Source organism: Thermobia domestica, chromosome 17 (assembly GCF_964235325.1).
Source record: "Thermobia domestica chromosome 17, izTheDome1.hap1.1, whole genome shotgun sequence".
NCBI lineage: Eukaryota > Metazoa > Arthropoda > Insecta > Zygentoma > Lepismatidae > Thermobia > Thermobia domestica.
The window spans coordinates 139574481-139598186 of record NC_137470.1 but is presented as its reverse complement, the minus strand read 5'-3'; the positions used below and the strand labels follow the sequence as shown (position 1 = coordinate 139598186).

At 36.3% G+C, this 23706-nt stretch overlaps 1 long non-coding RNA gene across 4 annotated transcripts in view; it reads right to left on the bottom strand.

Moving 5' to 3' along the window:
- The window catches only part of LOC145674374 (uncharacterized), a 212882-nt gene that overhangs the window by 179273 nt on the left and 9903 nt on the right, over nucleotides 1-23706 (bottom strand). For all 4 annotated transcript variants that reach the window (XR_014128911.1, XR_014128910.1, XR_014128909.1 and 1 more), the window contains exon 2: nucleotides 12292-12991. This is a non-coding gene — a long non-coding RNA (uncharacterized LOC145674374). The remainder of the gene's footprint in view (nucleotides 1-12291; nucleotides 12992-23706) is intronic.

The window sequence follows — 23706 nt, the reverse complement described above, 5'->3', positions numbered from 1 at the left end:
CTGATTATGATACGTTGATCTTAAAACGATTTTCCCGATGGCTAAGGAAGGAGTTCCCCGGTTTATAAATAATTCTGTATAATGGTTTCACTTGTGCAACTGTTTATCTATTTCTCCATCTCAAATGACTCTTGACAATTATATTAATAAGTATGTAAAGATCATACAAGTATTTTTATCAGGAATCCTTCGTGAGTGAGTTGGCAGACTCGATCTCATCTGTAGCGAATTAGTCCCGGTTTCGAGTCCAAATAGAGGACAATTTCTCTCGGATTTAAGCCGAGAAGCGGTTTGGGTTCCGCCTTAAGCTTATGTGGCCCCTTCCAGCATAATCCCGTTGTTGCATAATAATACCAAGGCGAAAAAAAAACTTATTTCTGTCCATATGTAATATAAATACATGGAGCAAATTATTTAAAACAAAACGCGGGTTTTTTGGTTTAAAAAAAAATGCCAGCCCTGCCACCCACCACAGGCTGGCTCGTGTTGTTTGCACTGCACTTTTAGCTGCATATATACTCTCGACATACATCACATAACGGTTAAGCCCTTCCAAACGAATTCAAGTATGGATATCTAAAGTAGGATAGCATGAACGAAAAAAAAAAAAAAGTTGGAAACCTACATATACTGGAAGCACCAAGCAGATGTTGTAAACATGTACCCTAACCTAACCTACCCTCACTAATCGTGGTGGAGTATCCATTTCATGTCGTTAAAAAAAAAGAAATCCTTTGACAAGCGGAAATTTAAAAAAAAAAAAATGATTTTCAATATTCAATATATTTTCCAGAAGTGTAGCAAACTGCCAAGTGGAATTTAAGTTCACTGGTTTTCCTGCTCCAAGCGTGTACAGTGTTCGAGAAGAGAAATTGGTTATGGGAAAGGCTTTTACTCCCCGTTAAAAGAAAATACAGTGATTCAGATATTAATTGGACGAAAAATGCGATGAATTTATGCGAGCAGCAATCAGTCGGTTTTTTTTTTTTTTTTTTTTTTTTTTTTTTTTTTTTTTTTTTAAATGAACCACTCAATTTACGGAAATTATCTCTTCACACGGCAGTCAAGGAGACGGAGTTTGTTAATCGAAAAAGTGTTATAATGGGTCACGATGACATCATTTTTGGCGCACATAATATTACAAAATACGAGTTTAAGCAATGTTGTAATATTTATTATCAGGATGAGATACGGGTAAATGAAGAACACGTGATATTAGAAGTAGTGGTGGAAGTTAAAAAAAAGTTCTTCGCCGAACCCGGTTATCGTTTTTCTCCAAAACCGGTTCGTTTTTTCACCGAATCTGGTTTCGGTTTTCTCCAAAAACCAGTTCGCTTTTTACCGAAACCGGTTTAAGTTTTTTCCAAAACCGGTTCAGCTCATAATAAGGAAATGTAGACCGAAACCGACATGCTTAAAAACCAATATGTCTAAAAACAAAACTGCTTTTGTTGTAAACGGATCCGGTTTTCGGAGATCAAAGGAAACTCTACTCTGGTGTGAAACCGAACCGAGTTTTGGAGAAAACCGAAACCAGTTACAACGAAAAACCGAACCGGTTTTTGGAGGAAACTGAAAAAGATTCCTGTGAAAAACCGAACAGGTTCTGAGAAAACCGAAATGTCGTTTTTCCTACAAACCGGTTTCCTTTGTTCACATAGTTTATTTATTAGGCCAGGGCAGGTCATGTAGGCAGGATGGAAAGTAGGAACGCTTACAAAGTCTTAACTGGAAGACCAATCGGAAAACGACCACTAGGAAGACCTAGGCGCAGATGCAGGATAATATTAAGATGAATCTCACAGAGATAGGAATACAAAGTAGAAACTGGATCCAGTTGGCTAACGATAGAAGTCAGTGGAGAGCTTTTGTGAACGCGGCATTGAACCTTCGGGTTTCATAGGCTATGGAGTTAGTTAGTTAATTTTAGGCGAACTCTATGTACTTTATATGTATTTCGTGCCGCAGAAACAGAAAACCCTTAATTACTTCAGGCCATAGTAACACATAGCCGGATTGTAGTTCCTCGCAGGACCGGACACAACGGCTCCATTCGTAAGGAAGGCGGGCTTTGGTGCGATTTTCATGGCGATGATTGCACAATCCCTTTAATCAGTCTTTCTCTGTCAATTCACAGTGCAGCAGACGGAGTACAGATAAATGAAGGGAATCACTTCTTACAGTTTGTCGGCAGAGTTTATTTATTAATACTATTTATACGGCATCATCTTTGTTCACATTTTCATTACTTTTTGGAAGTAACATACTCCCAAATAGAAGAGCAATAAACATAAAAAACAAAAAAATGTGTTATTCTATTTTAGGTATTCATATATCTTACTGGAATTTACAAAAAAATTGAATGTTATCTCAAGAAAGAAGTTGAGTTGATTTTGAGTTTAACGTCCCTTTCAGCAGCGAGGCTATATGAGACGGGACGTACTAATTAACTTAGAATTCGAACCACATGAGCTCCCGCCGGGAATCGAACCCAGGTCTCCCACGCCAAAGGCGTACGCTAACCGCTTAGCCACGAAGGAGCTGAGGCCTTCTCAAGAAAGGAATACGTAAGTAATTAAAATACATGGGGATCCTACCTCAGACATCTCTATTAATGTTAAAAATCATAATCGGAACTGTATGCTTTTAAGCACGTAATAGTACATAAAAAAGCCATGTTGAACTGAATTCGTGTGTAAATGTAATGTGCTAAGTCATGATCCGTGATGATAAAGCTGTCTGATACAAAGGCACCTTGTAACATAAAGAACACAGTGTGCTTCCACTACTAACAAGGGCATGTCAACCGTCGATGACGCACCTGCTCCCTACAGAAACATCCCCGTGCGGGACCACCAGTTTTGCCATACCACTATGCGGGTTAGAAACAATTTTTAGTGGCCACCAAGGTTGGCTGGTTTAAATCAGCCTCTTTTTCAACAGAAAAAAATGCTTTAAATCGTGTGAACTTCATGGTGACGTTTCCATATATCAAACCATTTGCATTAGCTTTATGTCCTTTTCACCCTTTTAATCAATGCGTCCCATGTTCAATTCTCGGTCGAACCATAACATTTCTTTCAAGTGTAAACCAAGTAGCGATTTGGATGTCACTTTAAGCGAAATTATTCTTCTTGATAACCTCGGTATTACATAAGGATGTTAGGCTTAAACATACGAAACGAAACCAAATTGTTATGTCTGCTTGCCTGAATGGCTCTTGTTTTATAAAGAAGCCAAGGTTGCTTAAATATATTGATAGAAATTGGCAAAATATATCGACTGCCTACGTAGCTTCCATTAGCTTGAACTGGACTTAGAGTTTCAATTTTATTGATTGATATCTACATAGTAAATTAGTAATTTAATACCTCAGTTTTAGCGTACTGATTATGATACGTTGATCTTAAAACGATTTTCCCGATGGCTAAGGAAGGAGTTCCCCGGTTTATAAATAATTCTGTATAATGGTTTCACTTGTGCAACTGTTTATCTATTTCTCCATCTCAAATGACTCTTGACAATTATATTAATAAGTATGTAAAGATCATACAAGTATTTTTATCAGGAATCCTTCGTGAGTGAGTTGGCAGACTCGATCTCATCTGTAGCGAATTAGTCCCGGTTTCGAGTCCAAATAGAGGACAATTTCTCTCGGATTTAAGCCGAGAAGCGGTTTGGGTTCCGCCTTAAGCTTATGTGGCCCCTTCCAGCATAATCCCGTTGTTGCATAATAATACCAAGGCGAAAAAAAAACTTATTTCTGTCCATATGTAATATAAATACATGGAGCAAATTATTTAAAACAAAACGCGGGTTTTTTGGTTTAAAAAAAAATGCCAGCCCTGCCACCCACCACAGGCTGGCTCGTGTTGTTTGCACTGCACTTTTAGCTGCATATATACTCTCGACATACATCACATAACGGTTAAGCCCTTCCAAACGAATTCAAGTATGGATATCTAAAGTAGGATAGCATGAACGAAAAAAAAAAAAAGTTGGAAACCTACATATACTGGAAGCACCAAGCAGATGTTGTAAACATGTACCCTAACCTAACCTACCCTCACTAATCGTGGTGGAGTATCCATTTCATGTCGTTAAAAAAAAAGAAATCCTTTGACAAGCGGAAATTTAAAAAAAAAAAAATGATTTTCAATATTCAATATATTTTCCAGAAGTGTAGCAAACTGCCAAGTGGAATTTAAGTTCACTGGTTTTCCTGCTCCAAGCGTGTACAGTGTTCGAGAAGAGAAATTGGTTATGGGAAAGGCTTTTACTCCCCGTTAAAAGAAAATACAGTGATTCAGATATTAATTGGACGAAAAATGCGATGAATTTATGCGAGCAGCAATCAGTCGTTTTTTTTTTTTTTTTTTTTTTTTTTTTTTTTTTTTTTTAAATGAACCACTCAATTTACGGAAATTATCTCTTCACACGGCAGTCAAGGAGACGGAGTTTGTTAATCGAAAAAGTGTTATAATGGGTCACGATGACATCATTTTTGGCGCACATAATATTACAAAATACGAGTTTAAGCAATGTTGTAATATTTATTATCAGGATGAGATACGGGTAAATGAAGAACACGTGATATTAGAAGTAGTGGTGGAAGTTAAAAAAAAGTTCTTCGCCGAACCCGGTTATCGTTTTTCTCCAAAACCGGTTCGTTTTTTCACCGAATCTGGTTTCGGTTTTCTCCAAAAACCAGTTCGCTTTTTACCGAAACCGGTTTAAGTTTTTTCCAAAACCGGTTCAGCTCATAATAAGGAAATGTAGACCGAAACCGACATGCTTAAAAACCAATATGTCTAAAAACAAAACTGCTTTTGTTGTAAACGGATCCGGTTTTCGGAGATCAAAGGAAACTCTACTCTGGTGTGAAACCGAACCGAGTTTTGGAGAAAACCGAAACCAGTTACAACGAAAAACCGAACCGGTTTTTGGAGGAAACTGAAAAAGATTCCTGTGAAAAACCGAACAGGTTCTGAGAAAACCGAAATGTCGTTTTTCCTACAAACCGGTTTCCTTTGTTCACATAGTTTATTTATTAGGCCAGGGCAGGTCATGTAGGCAGGATGGAAAGTAGGAACGCTTACAAAGTCTTAACTGGAAGACCAATCGGAAAACGACCACTAGGAAGACCTAGGCGCAGATGCAGGATAATATTAAGATGAATCTCACAGAGATAGGAATACAAAGTAGAAACTGGATCCAGTTGGCTAACGATAGAAGTCAGTGGAGAGCTTTTGTGAACGCGGCATTGAACCTTCGGGTTTCATAGGCTATGGAGTTAGTTAGTTAATTTTAGGCGAACTCTATGTACTTTATATGTATTTCGTGCCGCAGAAACAGAAAACCCTTAATTACTTCAGGCCATAGTAACACATAGCCGGATTGTAGTTCCTCGCAGGACCGGACACAACGGCTCCATTCGTAAGGAAGGCGGGCTTTGGTGCGATTTTCATGGCGATGATTGCACAATCCCTTTAATCAGTCTTTCTCTGTCAATTCACAGTGCAGCAGACGGAGTACAGATAAATGAAGGGAATCACTTCTTACAGTTTGTCGGCATAGTTTATTTATTAATACTATTTATACGGCATCATCTTTGTTCACATTTTCATTACTTTTTGGAAGTAACATACTCCCAAATAGAAGAGCAATAAACATAAAAAACAAAAAAAAATGTGTTATTCTATTTTAGGTATTCATATATCTTACTGGAATTTACAAAAAAATTGAATGTTATCTCAAGAAAGAAGTTGAGTTGATTTTGAGTTTAACGTCCAATTCAGCAGCGAGCCTATATGAGACGGGACGTACTGATTAAATTAGAATTCGAACCACATGAGCTCCCGCCGGGAATCGAACCCAGGTCTCCCACGCCAAAGGCGTACGCTAACCGCTTAGCCACGAAGGAGCTGTATCTCAAGAAAGGAATACGTAAGTAATTAAAATACATGGGGATCCTACCTCAGACATCTCTATTAATGTTAAAAATCATAATCGGAACTGTATGCTTTTAAGCACGTAATAGTCCATAAGAAACCATGTTGAACTGAATTCGTGTGTAAATGTAATATGCTAAGTCATGATCCGTGATGATAAAGCTGTCCGACACAAAGGCACCTTGTAACATAAGGAACACAGTGTGCTTCCTCTACCAACAAGGGCATGTCAACCGTCGATGACGCACCTGCTCCCTACAGAAACATCCCCGTGTGGGACCACCAGCTTTGCCATACCACTATGCGGGTTAGAAACAATTTTTAGTGGCCACCAAGGTTGGCTGGTTTAAATCAGCCTTTTTTTCAACAGAAAAAAAAACAACGAAATAATACTTTAAATCGTGTGAACTTCATGGTGACGTTTCCATATATCAAACCATTTGCATTAGCTTTATGTCCTTTTCACCCTTTTAATCAAGGCGTCCCATGTTCAATTCTCGGTCGAACCATAACATTTCTTTCAAGTGTAAACCAAGTAGCGATTTGGATGTCACTTTAAGCGAAATTCTTCTTCTTGATAACCTCGGTATTACATAAGGATGTTAGGATTAAACATACGAAACGAAACCAAATTGTTATGTCTGCTTGCCTTAATGGCTCTTGTTTTATAAAGAAGCCAAGGTTGCTTAAATATATTGATAGAAATGGGCAAAATTTATCGACTGCCTACGTAGCTTACAACATTAGCTTGGATTGGACTTTCAGTTTCAATTTTATTGAATGATATCTACATAGTAAATTAACAATTTAATACCTCAGTTTTAGCGTACTGATTATGATACGTTGATCTTAAAATGATTTTTCCGATGGCTAAGGCAGGAGTTCCCCGGTTTATATATAATTCTGTATAATGGATTCACTTGTGCAACTGTTTATCTATTTCTCCTTCTCAAATGACTCTTGACAATTATATTAATAAGTATGTAAAGATCATACAAGTATTTTTATCAGGAATCCTTCGTGAGTGAGTTGGCAGACTCGATCTCATCTGTAGCGAATTAGTCCCGGTTTCGAGTCCAAATAGAGGACAATTTCTCTCGGATTTAAGCCGAGAAGCGGTTTGGGTTCCGTCTTAAGCTTATGTGGCCCCTTCCAGCATAATCCCGTTGTTGCATAATAATACCAAGGCGAAAAAAAAAAAAACTTATTTCTGTCCATATGTAATATAAATACATGGAGCAAATTATTTAAAACAAAACGCGGGTTTTTTGGTTTAAAAAAAAAAAAATGCCAGCCCTGCCACCCACCACAGGCTGGCTCGTGTTGTTTGCACTGCACTTTTAGCTGCATATAAACTCTCGACATACATCACATAACCGTTAAGCCCTTCCAAACGAATTCAAGTATGGATATCTAAAGTAAGATAGCATGAACGAAAAAAAAAAGAAAAAAAAAGAAAAAAAGTTGGAAACCTACATATACTGGAAGCACCAAGCAGATGTTGTAAACATGTACCCTAACCTAACCTACCCTCACTAATCGTGGTGGAGTATCCATTTCATGTCGTTAAAAAAAAAGAAATCCTTTGACAAGCGGAAATTTAAAAAAAAAAAAAAAAATGATTTTCAATATTCAATATATTTTCCAGAAGTGTAGCAAACTGCCAAGTGGAATTTAAGTTCACTGGTTTTCCTGCTCCAAGCGTGTACAGTGTTCGAGAAGAGAAATTGGTTAGGGGCAAGGCTTTTACTCCCCGTTAAAAGAAAATACAGTGATTCAGATATTAATTGGACGAAAAATGCGATGAATTTGTGCGAGCAGCAATCCGTCGTATTTTTTTTTTTTTTTTTTAATGAACCACTCAATTTACGGAAATCATCTCTTCACACGGCAGTCAAGGAGACGGAGTTTGTTAATCGAAAAAGTGTTATAATGGGTCACGATGACATCATTTTTGGCGCACATAATATTACAAAATACGAGTTCAAGCAATGTTGTAATATTTATTATCAGGATGAGATACGGGTAAATGAAGAACACGTGATATTAGAAGTAGTGGTGGAAGTTAAAAAAAAGTTCTTCGCCGAACCCGGTTATCGTTTTTCTCCAAAACCGGTTCGTTTTTTCACCGAATCTGGTTTCGGTTTTCTCCAAAAACCAGTTCGCTTTTTACCGAAACCGGTTTAAGTTTTTTCCAAAACCGGTTCAGCTCATAATAAGGAAATGTAGACCGAAACCGACATGCTTAAAAACCAATATGTCTAAAAACATGTCTAAAAACATATGTCTAATGTCCAATATGTCCATTAGACATATGTCCAATATGTCTAAAAACATATGTCTAAACTGCTTTTGTTGTAAACGGATCCGGTTTTCGGAGATCAAAGGAAACTCTACTCTGGTGTGAAACCGAACCGTGTTTTGGAGAAAACCGAAACCAGTTACGACGAAAAACCGAACCGGTTTTTGGAGGAAACTGAAAAAGATTCCTGTGAAAAACCGAACAGGTTTTGAGAAAACCGAAATGTCGTTTTTCCTACAAACCGGTTTCCTTTGTTCACATAGTTTATTTATTAGGCCAGGGCAGGTCATGTAGGCAGGATGGAAAGTAGGAACGCTTACAAAGTCTTAACTGGAAGACCAATCGGAAAATGACCACTAGGAAGACCTAGGCGCAGATGCAGGATAATATTAAGATGAATCTCACAGAGATAGGAATACAAAGTAGAAACTGGATCCAGTTGGCTAACGATAGAAGTCAGTGGAGAGCTTTTGTGAACGCGGCATTGAACCTTCGGGTTTCATAGGCTATGGAGTTAGTTAGTTAATTTTAGGCGAACTCTATGTACTTTATATGTATTTCGTGCCGCAGAAACAGAAAACCCTTAATTACTTCAGGCCATAGTAACACATAGCCGGATTGTAGTTCCTCGCAGGACCGGACACAACGGCTCCATTCGTAAGGAAGGCGAGCTTTGGTGCGATTTTCATGGCGATGATTGCACAATCCCTTTAATCAGTCTTTCTCTGTCAATTCACAGTGCAGCAGACGGAGTACAGATAAATGAAGGGAATCACTTCTTACAGTTTGTCGGCATAGTTTATTTATTAATACTATTTATACGGCATCATCTTTGTTCACATTTTCATTACTTTTTGGAAGTAACATACTCCCAAATAGAAGAGCAATAAACATAAAAAACAAAAAAAATGTGTTATTCTATTTTAGGTATTCATATATCTTACTGGAATTTACAAAAAAATTGAATGTTATCTCAAGAAAGGAGTTGAGTTGATTTTGAGTTTAACGTCCAATTCAGCAGCGAGCCTATATGAGACGGGACGTACTGATTAAATTAGAATTCGAACCACATGAGCTCCCGCCGGGAATCGAACCCAGGTCTCCCACGCCAAAGGCGTACGCTAACCGCTTAGCCACGAAGGAGCTGTATCTCAAGAAAGGAATACGTAAGTAATTAAAATACATGGGGATCCAACCTCAGACATCTCTATTAATGTTAAAAATCATAATCGGAACTGTATGCTTTTAAGCACGTAATAGTCCATAAGAAACCATGTTGAACTGAATTCGTGTGTAAATGTAATATGCTAAGTCATGATCCGTGATGATAAAGCTGTCCGACACAAAGGCACCTTGTAACATAAGGAACACAGTGTGCTTCCACTACCAACAAGGGCATGTCAACCGTCGATGACGCACCTGCTCCCTACAGAAACATCCCCGTGTGGGACCACCAGCTTTGCCATACCACTATGCGGGTTAGAAACAATTTTTAGTGGCCACCAAGGTTGGCTGGTTTAAATCAGCCTCTTTTTCAACAGAAAAAAATGCTTTAAATCGTGTGAACTTCATGGTGACGTTTCCATATATCAAACCATTTGCATTAGCTTTATGTCCTTTTCACCCTTTTAATCAAGGCGTCCCATGTTCAATTCTCGGTCGAACCATAACATTTCTTTCAAGTGTAAACCAAGTAGCGATTTGGATGTCACTTTAAGCGAAATTCTTCTTCTTGATAACCTCGGTATTACATAAGGATGTTAGGATTAAACATACGAAACGAAACCAAATTGTTATGTCTGCTTGCCTTAATGGCTCTTGTTTTATAAAGAAGCCAAGGTTGCTTAAATATATTGATAGAAATGGGCAAAATTTATCGACTGCCTACGTAGCTTACAACATTAGCTTGGATTGGACTTTCAGTTTCAATTTTATTGAATGATATCTACATAGTAAATTAACAATTTAATACCTCAGTTTTAGCGTACTGATTATGATACGTTGATCTTAAAACGATTTTCCCGATGGCTAAGGCAGGAGTTCCCCGGTTTATATATAATTCTGTATAATGGTTTCACTTGTGCAACTATTTATCTTTTTCTCCATCTGAAATGTCTCTTGACAATTATATTAATAAGTATGTAAAGATCATACAAGTATTTTTATCAGGAATCCTTCGTGAGTGAGTTGGCAGACTCGATCTCATCTGTAGCGAATTAGTCCCGGTTTCGAGTCCAAATAGAGGACAATTTCTCTCGGATTTAAGCCGAGAAGCGGTTTGGGTTCCGCCTTAAGCTTATGTGGCCCCTTCCAGCATAATCCCGTTGTTGCATAATAATACCAAGGCGAAAAAAAAAAACTTATTTCTGTCCATATGTAATATAAATATATGGAGCAAATTATGTAAAACAAAACCCGGGTTTTTTGTTTTTCAAAAAAAAAAAAAAAAAAATGCCAGCCCTGGCACCCACCACAGGCTGGCTCGTGTTGTTTGCGCTGTCCTTTTAGCTGCATATATACTCTCGACATACATCACATAACGGTTAAGCCCTTCCAAACGAATTCAAGTATGGATATCTAAAGTAGGATAGCATGAACGAAAAAAAAAAAGTTGGAAACCTACATATACTGGAAGCACCAAGCAGATGTTGTAAACATGTACCCTAACCTAACCTACCCTCACTAATCGTGGTGGAGTATCCATTTCATGTCGTTAAAAAAAAGAAATCCTTTGACAAGCGGAAATTAAAAAAAAAAATGATTTTCAATATTCAATATATTTTCCAGAAGTGTAGCAAACTGCCAAGTGGAATTTAAGTTCACTGGTTTTCCTGCTCCAAGCGTGTACAGTGTTCGAGAAGAGAAATTGGTTAGGGGCAAGGCTTTTACTCCCCGTTAAAAGAAAATACAGTGATTCAGATATTAATTGGACGAAAAATGCGATGAATTTGTGCGAGCAGCAATCCGTCGTAAAATATCTTTCTTTTTTCTTTTTCTTTCTTTTTTTTTTTTTTTTTTTAATGAACCACTTAATTTACGGAAATCATCTCTTCAAACGGCAATCAAGGAGACGGAGCTCTTTAATCGAAAAAGTGTTATAATGGGCCACCATGACATCATTTTGAGGCGCACATAATATTACAAAATACGAGTTCAAACAATGTTGTAATATTTATTATCATGATGAGATACGGGTAAATGAAGAACACGTGATATTAGAAGTAGTGGTGGAAGTGAAAAAAAGTTTTTCGCCGAACCAGGTTATCGTTTTTCTCCAAAACCGGTTCATTTTTTCACCGAATCTGGTTTCGGCTTTCTCCAAAACCAGTTCGCTTTTTTACCGAAACCGGTATAAGTTTTCTACAAAACCGGTTCAGTTCATAATAAGGAAGTGTAGACCGAAACCGACATGCTTAAAAACCAATATGTCTAAAAACAAAACTGCTTTTGTTGTAAACGGATCCGGTTTTCGGAGATCAAAGGAAACTCTACTCTGGTGTGAAACGGAACCGAGTTTTGGAGAAAACCGAAACCAGTTACGACGAAAAACCGAACCGGCTTTTGGACGAAACTGAAAAAGATTCCTGTGAAAAACCGAATAGGTTTTGGAGAAAACCGAAATGTCGTTTTTTTGGATTTCGGTTTTCCTAGAAACCGGTTTCCGGTTTTGCCCATCCCTAATTAGAAGTTTGGGTCGACTGGACAGGTAAATAAGAAACTTTTTTTCCGTCCAGGTTTAGCTACTGGATTAAAAAATTAAAAAAGGAAAACAGAAAGGTTGAAACAAACCGATTCTGTGTCAAACCGGTAACACCAGACCCTCGTTAACCACAACACCGTACCTCTGCTGTTGAAATAATGTGCTAAAGTAGAAGTCTAGTTGGGACTACTAGCCATGTTAAAACTGAATTGTATTAATACCCCACTTTTTTGTTGTGTACCAAAACCACTATAATACTAAATAATAAGTTTTTATTAAATGATTATTTAATTCTTTTATGAAATATATAAGTAAACACCTATGATAAATTAACCTACCTCGGCTGTAGTCGTGTTGTTCTTACAACATGCGTTTCAGTAAACATCTATTAGAAGTACTCCGGTACTGGTTAAGATCCTTCTAGTGTGTCCGCTAAACCCCGAATCTGCATACTATATTTGAAGCGGGGAGGGGAAAGCCAAGGCGATAATAATTCAGCTGTAAAATGCCAAGTCAGGTTTATACTACACCTAATCTGCGATCCCTCGACTTTTAGTTCTCTAAATATAGCTTGCGAGAAATGGAAGAGACAAACTTCTGCTCTTCAGTTCAACACTTCCTCATATCCCAATATTGCAGCCAACTCTAAGTCAAGAGTCACGGATGTAGGCTGGGCATGGAAAAACTTTTTTGCTACCACATTTAATAATCTCACGTAAGCCTCCTTCGATGACCTCTGTAAAAGAGCGAAAACCACAGGAATCACATTTCTAAGTGAAATACGGATTCTGTATAGTTGACAGGAAAGTACGGGTCTAGCTTTAAATGCCCCATCTGCATACCACAAATTTGATTCTTTGATTCTTCAGTATCTTGAGACTTTCCGCTACAGCGAAAACCAGATATCGGTTGCCGTCACCTGTAGGAGCGTGAATCATGTAGTGACCCCTTCTTTCTTCTCTGGAAGCTGCTAGTGTTTCTAATTCTTCTATGACAGTAGGCAACTTTAGAAGATTTCTCTGTCTTCCCCTGAATTTCCTGAAAAAAATTAAACGAAAATAGGCCTAAGTAGTAGGTAATATGAACATAGTGTATCAGATCTCCTAATAGCTAATTAATATAATCTGGTTTTGAGTTAATCAATATTTCAAACGAAGAGAAATCTTTAGTTTAACGTCCCACACATATGCATTTAGGCTAAGGGAGATGATAAAGCAAGTGAATGATGATGGAATGAGAAAGTGGAAAGGAACGGAAGTACTCCGAGAAATACAGAGAAAACTAAATACATAGAAATTTACTGTAATATTACGAACTATGGATGGATTAAAATGTTACGTAATACTTTCGACATAGTGAATCTTCCAAATATATAAAATTAACATTAAGAGAAAAAAAAATGTCGATCGAAAGCAATAAATTCGTGTTATTATTCAGTACAAACATTTTTATCATTACGATTTCTGTCGAGGAATTTGAGGCTTAAAATTAGGAATGGCGGGAAATAACTCCCTGTTGAAAATTGTTTACCGGTATAACTTTTTCAATATTTAACAAACTTTAAAAAAAAAAAAAAAAAAAAAAAAATATTGTTTCTTACAATGATAGAATTAATTACATAATATTCCATTTATGTCATCTATATGTCATGATGTCTCATTTATATTGAAGTGTCAGTGGCGGACTATGGTGCAGCGTCTAACTTTGAGTGAGCAGGCTCAGCTGGCATCATAGTACCAAATATGTAAATCCGTGATACGAGTTCAGAGACAATAGCGAAATGTGAAAGGACTTCGTACCTTGGTAGATGCAAAGACCATAAAGATTTGCCATTCGAAGCTAATTGACACAGGTTTTGCACCAGATATTAGGAGATGAGGGCATCCCTCAACATGCAAGAAGGAAGAAAATGTGCGAGTGCTTCAGGAAATGTTCACTCCAAGTCAGGGTGGGAAAAAATCATGATTTTTTTAATAAAAATCATTTTTGTTGATTTTTTTGATTTAAATCGATTTTTTTTATTAAAATCAAATCTTTCTCCTAGTATAATACAAGTCGCGAATTGAAGATAAAGCATTAGGAATTAGTATTAAATGATAATTATGCCATTTAAGTGAAAGTGTTGGGGTTGAATTTTGAATTATCCCCAATCGTTAACCTATATCAATCCCAAACAATGTTTCTTAACCCTTTTAAATTATGGCTCTTTTTAAAGGTAAATTATAGACTTTCAGTCAAGCAGCTACATCACCATCCCTATTTATCCTGGGATCATGGTACATGCATCACTCTCTTTAGAATAGAACAGTTTTTGAAACGGTAACATTCACATTTCCTTATCATGTCCCTGAAGCGGGAAATTTTGAGAGTAATCGGCATTTTTTAAACTTTTTTTTTTTTTAAATTTGGTCCTCTCTGGATACCCCTGTGTTACAGCACGGATCTCAAAATCAACTGGGAAATGCTAAGGGGTGTACTAAATGTGTGTACAAAATTTCAAGCTTCTCTTTTGAGTAGTAAGAGTGAGGAAACTATTTAACAATGAGCTAAGAACATTCCCACAATGCCCCAGATGACTCGGATTTAATATAAAAATTTCCTCAGACATACCTATTTATTCTAAGATCATGATTTGTACATTATTCTCTTCAGAATAAAACAAATTTTCAAACAGTACCCTTCAAATGTCTCCATCATGTATCTGGGGCGGGTAAATCACGAAAAAAGGAATTTTCTGTTAAAAATGTCTTTTTTAAAAAAAAAAATACCTCTGTGGCCCCTTCCCCTGTTTTAAGGCAGAGATCTGAAAAATACTGAGGGGTGTACTGAGTAAATGTGCAAAATTTCAATCTTATAGGTGCAAAAGTAAGCCCGTGAAAAATAATATTCCCCAAATACAGCAGATTCCCGTATAAAACAGGATCTCAGGTAACAGTTTCCTGAGACATCCCTATTTATCCTAGGAGCATAGTACGTACATCATTTTCTTCAGAATAGAACAGCCTTTCAAACGGTACCATTCATATGTCTTCATCTGAGACGGGAAAATCACGAAAAAAAGGTATTTTTTGTTAAAAATATCCCTTTTTAAACATTTTTGCCCCTCTGGACCCCGCTGTTTCCACACAGAGATCTGAAAACATCTGAAAATTATTAAGGGGTGCACTGAACGAATGTGCAAAATTTCAGTCTTCTGAATGCAAAATGTAACCCGCCAGATAATAATAATAATAATACCCATAACAAAAAGTATCTTTTTAAATTTATGACATCATCACGCTATGCCTCAACGCAGAAAGGCGTGGCAGGGTAGGCAAAAACCATGGTTTTTATTGGAAAAAAAAAAATCAGTTTTTTTGTTTAAACCTGTTTTTTGGTTTAAACCAGTTTTTTTAATTAAATAATTTACTCTATGTATTTATATCACATATGAACAGAAATAAGTTTGTTTCACTTTGGTGTTATTATGCAACAACCGGGTTGTGCTGGAACGGATCACATAAGCTTAAAGCGGAGTCCAAACTGTTTCTCGTCTCTTACATCCGAAACAAATTGTCCTCCATTTGAACTTGAAAACTGGACTAATTGGCCGCAAATGCGATACGTCTGCCGACTCACTCACGAAGGACTCCTGATACGTTGTACTGATCTTTACATATTTTTAATATAATTGTCTAATTGTCAAGAGTCATTTCAGAAGGACAAAAAGATAAACAATTGCACAATTGAAACCATTATACAGAATTACATATGGACAGTTTCAAAATACTGCAGAGTACAGAACTAATTTAGTCCAAATTAGTTCACTACGACTTTGATTAGTCCAAGTTAAAGAAATACAACGACGTAATTTTCATATCAGTAAGAAAAGTGAATAAAAATAAAAATTATTTGAGTCAACTTTGGCTCTGACCCATTTATACATAAATAGATACCAAAGATATTTCTGATTTCAGTAAATGCCTCTCGGGGGGTTTGCATGACCCCCCTTTCCCAAAGTACGATATTTTGATGTATATTATCAATAGTAAACATTACTAAAACGATACAATATTTAGAATTTTCCTTTGATTGCAATTGCATAACAATAATAACAAACTATTAAAAAAATCACAAAAGAAACATTCATAACCTTACAAAAAAGTTGCTTTTGTAGTATAGGGCTAATTTCTTTGAGTAATGAATGGGGAATTTAAATTTGAATATAATAGGAATAATATGCGGGAGTGACATGCGATAACCCACTAATGTGTGTGTTGAAGGTTTTACGAAAACTTACACTTTTACAAACATTTTTCGTTTTTTGCATGGTTTAAACCAGCCAACCCTGCGTGAAAACACATGTAACGTGTTCTAAAATGCCTCCAGCCTTACAGAAAACGAAGTAAAATGCCTTATTGGTACTTTTTAAATTGAATAATGAAGATTCTACCATATCACCTAAAAATAGGTGATATAATTTAAAAGGCTTAAGCATTAAGGAAAAAGTACAACAACGTTTATCAAAAAGACACGTTTTTTTTCACAAAAGTTACTGATATTTGGTAGGGGCCTATTTTTAAAAACTCAGAACCAGCTTGCGGCATGAAATACATAAATTTCGCCTAAAGTTATAAAATTAACAAAAAAAGGGGGATAGGACCCCTCTAAATACGACCTATTATCTGAGGACAAACAAACAGACACGCACAAAAAAGAATTTTCGTCTTAAATGTCAATGGTGATTTCCCCGTTGGAATAGTTAACGATTTTAAAGCTCAAACCCAATGTTACGAAAAGAAGAAAGGATTGCTCCGTTACCTGTTCAAAACGGGATTTTCCCTAATCATCCTCTGCATGACACTTGTTTTCATACTATACTGTACATTTGAGTCTCATTGTATTATGATTATTAACTTCCATAATCGAAATAACAGAACAGAAACGGGATTTTACTTATTTTCATTTTAAATTAATTTATTTAGGAATTCGATTTAAATCAACGATTTTTATTAAAAAAATCAAGTGATTTAAATCTTGATTTAAATCGTGATTTAAATCAGACTGATTTAAATCAATCCACCCTGCTCCAAGTCCTCAGAAATCTCAAAGACAAGCATCTCGCGGCAGTAGTTTAAACCGATGTACAATCCCGAACTCTTTTGAATGAAGAGTTGAGTTTTCGACTATAAAAATGACGTGACTTCCAAGTCCGTGAAAACCTACCGCTGAAGTCTCGCAAACATCCCCAACCGTATAATGGTGGTACTTACGTGGAATTTTAGCAATTCATCACAATCCTACTACTATAATAAACAAAATTCTTTTTTCTCTTTTTTTCATGAAATCTGGCCCAAATATTAAAAAAGAAAAGTATAAAAAAAATTCTATAGGGAATTAATTTCCGCTCACTTTGTACATAAAATAATAAATGTGCTTGTTCTGCTGTATGGTTCCGAAACATGGTTGCTTACTTTAAGGGAAGAATGCAGACTAAAAGTATTTGAAAATAAAGTTCGAATTTATTCGAACCCAAGAGGGACGACAATGGCGGTTATTTTATAATAATATATACCATTTATCTAACAGTGTTCGGGTAGTTAAGTCTGGGAGGCTCAGGTGAGCAGGCCATGTAGCCAGGATGGAAGAAAATAGGAAGCCTTAAACGGTAGGACAATATTGAGAGGAATTTCACAGAAATAGTAATACTGGATGTAGCTGACTAAGGACAGAAGTCAATGGAGAAATCTTGTGAATGTGGTATCGAACCTTTGGGTTGCATAGGCCATAGAATGAGTTAGTTAATAGAATTCATTAACTATATTGAAAATAATTAGCAAACTGGTGCAATAATTGAATTTTTGTTTATATTCGTCTTTAATGTCGTCCCATGTTTTACTTAAGTTATCATTTTCTATGTTTAACTATGAAGTTCAGTATGTATGTAAAAGCACTCAGTAAGTATTGCATTTAATTTGACACCTTCATTTATACCATACTGTACTATCTGCCAAATGTTTTAGAAGTTCTCATGTAGCAGAATCCTTACTTGCCTTCCACATATATCTTTATTATTTCAAGACGTTTCTTTCTATACAGAAGAATTGTTAAGCAAAATATCAATGGCAAGGTTCTTTTGTCTTAACTATCCTGGCTTATGATCTTATATCTTAAATACGTATATGGATCATACACAAAGAGTGAAAAAATGCATGACTGGAGCGGGATTCGAAGCCGGGATCTTCGGCGTATTGTGCCCATGCGTTAACTATGCAACCCAGTCCGCTCCGAGATTAGCCATACACTCTTCCAGTCTGCATCGTTGTTCTGGGAGTGGACTGGGTAGCATTGTGGTTAACGCATCGCCACGGTACGCCGAAGATCACGGATTCGAGTCGCGGTCCAGTCACGCATTTTCTCACTTTTTGTGTATTGTTGAATTCGCAGCCAGAGAGGATTTGGTGTGTAAAAACAAGTTGAAACTGGCTGTTTCCTTCTTTCATTAAAGCAATGTAAACAGTTCCTTCAAGATATTTTCAGAACCAGAAATAGAGAAACGATTCACCTCTTTTCTTTAAAAAAACAAACGGACAATAGCTATTTTTATCTATATAGGGTAGACCGTTTATCTTCAAAAGTACCTCGTAACTTTTAACGTTAATAGAAAGGATACGCTCAAATTCTGTATGACGCACTACCGGCCGGGAGACGTTTGACATACTCTGCAATACCACCAGATTATAGGAGTTTCCAACAGAACGTAAAGATTTTTTTTTTTCCAAACAGCAACACTTCCGATTATTCAATATACTTCAATTCTACATATTTAACGAAAGCAATTATTATGAAATATTAGAAACTAAGGACGCTACAACATCACGAGAATCAAAATTTTGAAGGTCTCTATAACAGTAATAACTAGGGCTCGGAAGTTAAAGACATAAAACTGCCTAAAAAGGACCTATAAGTAGACATAAAGATACCTAAAAAAAGATCTAAAAACTGGAAAAAAGGACGTAAAAATAAGACCCAATTTAATTAGAATTACATATTTAACGAATATAATGCTCAAGAAATACAAACTTCTGGTCGGTTAACGGTCTGTTCTTTCACAAACTGAAGTACAGTCCGCAGCAAAAAAAAAAAAAAAAAAAAAAAAAAAAAACAAGCACCATGAGCATGTAAGTTAATTGTAAAACTATGCCTAACAGCGCAGGGAATCAACATAACGTCTAAGTGGCATGAATCACGCCAGGAGAAACCTTGGCGCCATCCCCTGCCAGGGTGGATTGGTTTAAATCAGTCTGATTAAAATCACGATATAAATCAAGATTTAAATCATTTGATTTTTAAAAATAAAATCATTGATTTAAATCGAATTCCGAAATAAATTAATTTAAAGTGAAAATAAGTCAAGTCCGGTTTCTGTTCTGTTATTTCGATTATGGAAGTTAATAATCATAATACAATGATACTCAAATGTACAGTATAGTATGAAAACAAGTGTCATACAGAGGATGATTAGGAAAAATCCCGTTTTGAACAGGTAACGGAGCAATCCTACTTTCTTCTTTTCGTAACATTGGGTTTGGGTTTTAAAATCGTTAATTATTCCAACGGGGAAATCATCATCGACATTTAAGACGAAAATTCTTTTTTGTGCGTGTCTGTTTGTTTGTTCCCAGATAATAGGGCGTATTTAGAGGGGTCCTATCCCCTCTCCATTTTTTTTTTTTTTTTTTTTTAATAACTTTAGGCGAAGTTTATGTATTTCATGCCGCAAAGCTAGTTCTGAGTTTTTTGGCGCTGCCCTGCCAATAAAAATAGGCCCCTGCCAAATATCAGTAACTTTTGTGATAAAAAGTGTCATTTTGATAAACGTTACTGTACTTTTTCCTTAATGCTTAACCTTTTAAATTATATTACCTATTTTTAGGTGATAGGGTAGAGTCTTCATTATTCGATTAAAAAAGTACCAATAAGGCATTTTACTTCGTTTTCTTCAAGACTGGGAGCATTTTAGAACACGTTACATATGATTTCACGCTTTTCTGCATTGAGGCATAGTGTCTGATAACGTCATAAATTTAAAAAGATATATTTTTGTTATGCGTGTTATTATTATTATTTGGCGGATTACATTTTGCATTCAGAAGACTGAAATTTTTCACACTCGTTCAGTGAACCCCTTAATAATTTTCAGATCTCTGCGTGGAAACAGCGGGTTCCAGAGGGGCAAAAATGTTTTTAAAAAAGGATATTTTTAACAAAAAATGGCTTTTTTCGTGATTTTCCCGTCTCAGATGGAGACATATGAATGGTACCGTTTGAAAGGCTGTTCTATTCTGAAGAAAATGATGTACGTACTATGCTTCTAGGATAAATAGGGGTGTCTCAGAAAACTGTTACATGAGATCCTGTTTTATACGGGAATCTGAGGTATTTGGGGATTATTATTTTTCGCGGGCTTACTTTTGCAACTACAAGATTGAAATTTTGCACATTTACTCAGTGCACCCCTCAGTATCTTTCAGATTTGTTTCAGATCTCTGCCTTAAAACAGGGGGAGGTGTCCACAGATGTAAAAATTAAAAAAAAAAATAATAGAAAATTCGTTTTTCTCGTGATTTACCCGCCCCAAATACATGATAGAGATATTTGAAGGGTACTGTTTGAAAATGTATTTTATTCTGAAGAGAATAATGTACAAATCATGATCCTAGGATAAATAGGGATGTCTGAGGAAATTTTTATATTACATCCGGGTTATCTGGGGCATTGTGGGTACATTCTTAGCTCATTGTTACATAGTTTCCTCACCCTTACTACTCAAGACAGAAGCTTGAAATTTTGTACACATTTAGTACACCCCTTAGTATTTCCCAGTTGATTTTGTGATCTGTGCGTTAACACAGGGAAATCCAGAGAGGATCAAAATTTTTTTATAAAAAAAGTAAAAAAAAAATGACGATTACCCTCAAAATTTCCCGCTTCAGGGACATGATAGGGAAATGTGAATGTTACCGTTTCAAAAGCTCTTCTATTCTAAAGAGAGTGATGTATGTACCATGATCCTAGGATAAATAGGGATGATGCTGTAGTTGCTTGACTGAAAGTCTATAATTTAGCTTTAAAAAGAGCCATAATTTAAAAGGGTTAAGAAACATTGTTTCGGATTGATATAGGTTAACGATTGGGGATAATTCAAAATTCAACCCCAAATACTTTCACTTGAATGGCATAATTTGCATTTAATACTAATTCCTAATGCTTTTTCTTCAGTTTGTGACTTGTATTATACGAGGAGAAAGATTTGATTTAAATCAAAAAAATCGATTTAAATAAAAAAAAAATCAAGAAAAATGATTTTTTAAAAAAAATCACGATTTTTTTCCACCCTGTCCCCTGCACACTTATTTTGGAGCAAAAGACTTCGTCGTGTCACAATAAGCTTACATGCTCATGTTGCAGGTTTTTTGCTGCGGACTGTACAAACTAAAATAAGGAAACTTCTCCACCCTCATCCCCCTTGCTGTAGGACATTGTTACGCCTCATCATCTGACTTATGATTGTTGCAGATCTGGTATTATCAGTCCAGTCGTTAAAGAATGTCTTATCTTTTGAATTTTCTTTACTAAAGAAAAGATGTTTGAAAGGTGCTGGTGATTCGAGTTAATGGCCATAAATTTATTGTCGAAAAATGAAGTGCAGAAAAAGCCGTTAAGACCCATGAAAAGCTTAAAAAAAAATCAATAAAAAGACACACACACACACGAAAAAAAAAAGCTGAAAAAGGCAAAAAAAAAAAAAAAAAAAGACAAATAAAATCCAACATTTTCTGACCTACGACAATCCAAAATGAACATATATTATGTTAAGCCTCGTCTTCGGGCACTTGTAAAAAAAAGAGGATTTTTTCCCAACTTCCGGGCCTTGGTAATAATGCAATCAGACAGACGGAACAACACACACAAAATAAGGTACTCTAATGTCAAATACTATGATCACCATATGACGTACTTTGAATAAATCGGGACAAGAAATTGAAAGTTCGACTTTTTCCAAAGGGTTTTATTCCGGAAAATTAATTAGGTAAGTATTACATTTAATCACGTAAGTGGTTCTCAATAGACGTGAATATCATAATCCCGTTACAGGAGTCTGATATGAAAAATCGGTATGACAAAATGAGTATACATCGTTATACTACGACGAAAGATCAGAAAGTAAGATTACAAAGCCTGCAGTGAAACGGGTATATAACGAAATTTATGTACTAAATACAGGCAAATTTTGGATGCATTAAACTATCGAACAATACTTTTGACAAAGTAGATACCTTTACATATCTAGGATCAATATTAACAGACGAAAACTATATTCACGAAGAAATTAAATGTTGACTAAAGCAGAGAATTCGTGTTATTATTCAGTTCAAAATCTCTTGTAATCGCGAATTCTGTCGAGGAATCTGAAGCTTAAAATATATAAAACAATAATCATGCCTGTTGTTCTGTATGGTTGCGAAACATGGTCACTTACTCTGAGGGAAGGACATAAGCTGAAAGTATTTGAGAACAAGATCCTGAGACGAATATTCGGACCCAAGAGGAGCGGGAATAGCGGAAACTTCATAACGAGAAACTACATAATTTATAAGGTTTACCAAACATTGTTAGGGTCATCAAGTGTAGGAGACTCAGGTGGGCAGGTCATGTAGCCAGGATGGAAGAAAATAGGAACGCTTACAAAGTCTTAACTGGAATACCAATCGGAAAACGACCACTAGGAAGACCTAGGCGCAGATGCAGGACAATATTAAGATGAATCTCACAGAGATAGGAATACAAAGTAGAAACTGGATCCAGTTGGCTAACGATAGAAGTCAGTGGAGAGCTTTTGTGAACGTGGCATTGAACCTTCGGGTTTCATAGGCTATAGAGTTAGTTAGTTAATTTTAGGCGAACTTTATGTACTTTATATGTACGTATTTCGTGCAGCTACCTGGTTCCATTTTTTTTTTTTTTTTTTAATATGCCCTGCTAAATATCAGTAATTTTCGTGAAAAGAAAAGTGCCATGTTGATAAACGTTGCTACACTTTTTTCCTTAAAGCAGCATTGTTTGGGATTGAAATAGGTTAATGATTGGGATTTAATTCAAAATTCAACCCCAAGACTTTGACTTAAATGGCATAATTAACATCTAAAACTAATTCCTAATGTCTTTTCTTCTAAGTACATGTCATCACCCCGTAAGCCCATGGCTAATCATAAGCGTTCGCCACACGTTTTTATTACTCATACGTACGCCTGGAATACGTTGACCATATATTTAAATGTGGATAGCTATTCACAAATGCGAAAGCAATTAAAACGCGGAGAAAATGTCAGCTCGAGCGTATTTGGTGGGTTTCGGAACAATAGACCGCCTGCTGTTTAAACGATGTCTAAAGGAAGAAAGAAAAAAAAAAAAAGGTAAGACGTGTTGCTAGGCAAGTGGATTTTAGCAAGAAACAGCTGCTTGGAAGACGCTTTGTGCAAAGTATTGGAACTCTGCTATTATAGGCCTGGAGCTGGCTAAAAAGGCCTGGAAACCCTGAGTGGTTCGCAGTATGATTTATAGCTCTGGAGAAAGCAAAATTACCTTGGTCGCATTCGCTACGGGGCGTAACGCTTCGAAAACGCATTCTCAAATAGCCTAACCCTAAACCTTGTCAAACGATGCGTTAGGAACCAACTAACGGGCTAAACTCTTTCGTTTAGCGAAAAAGG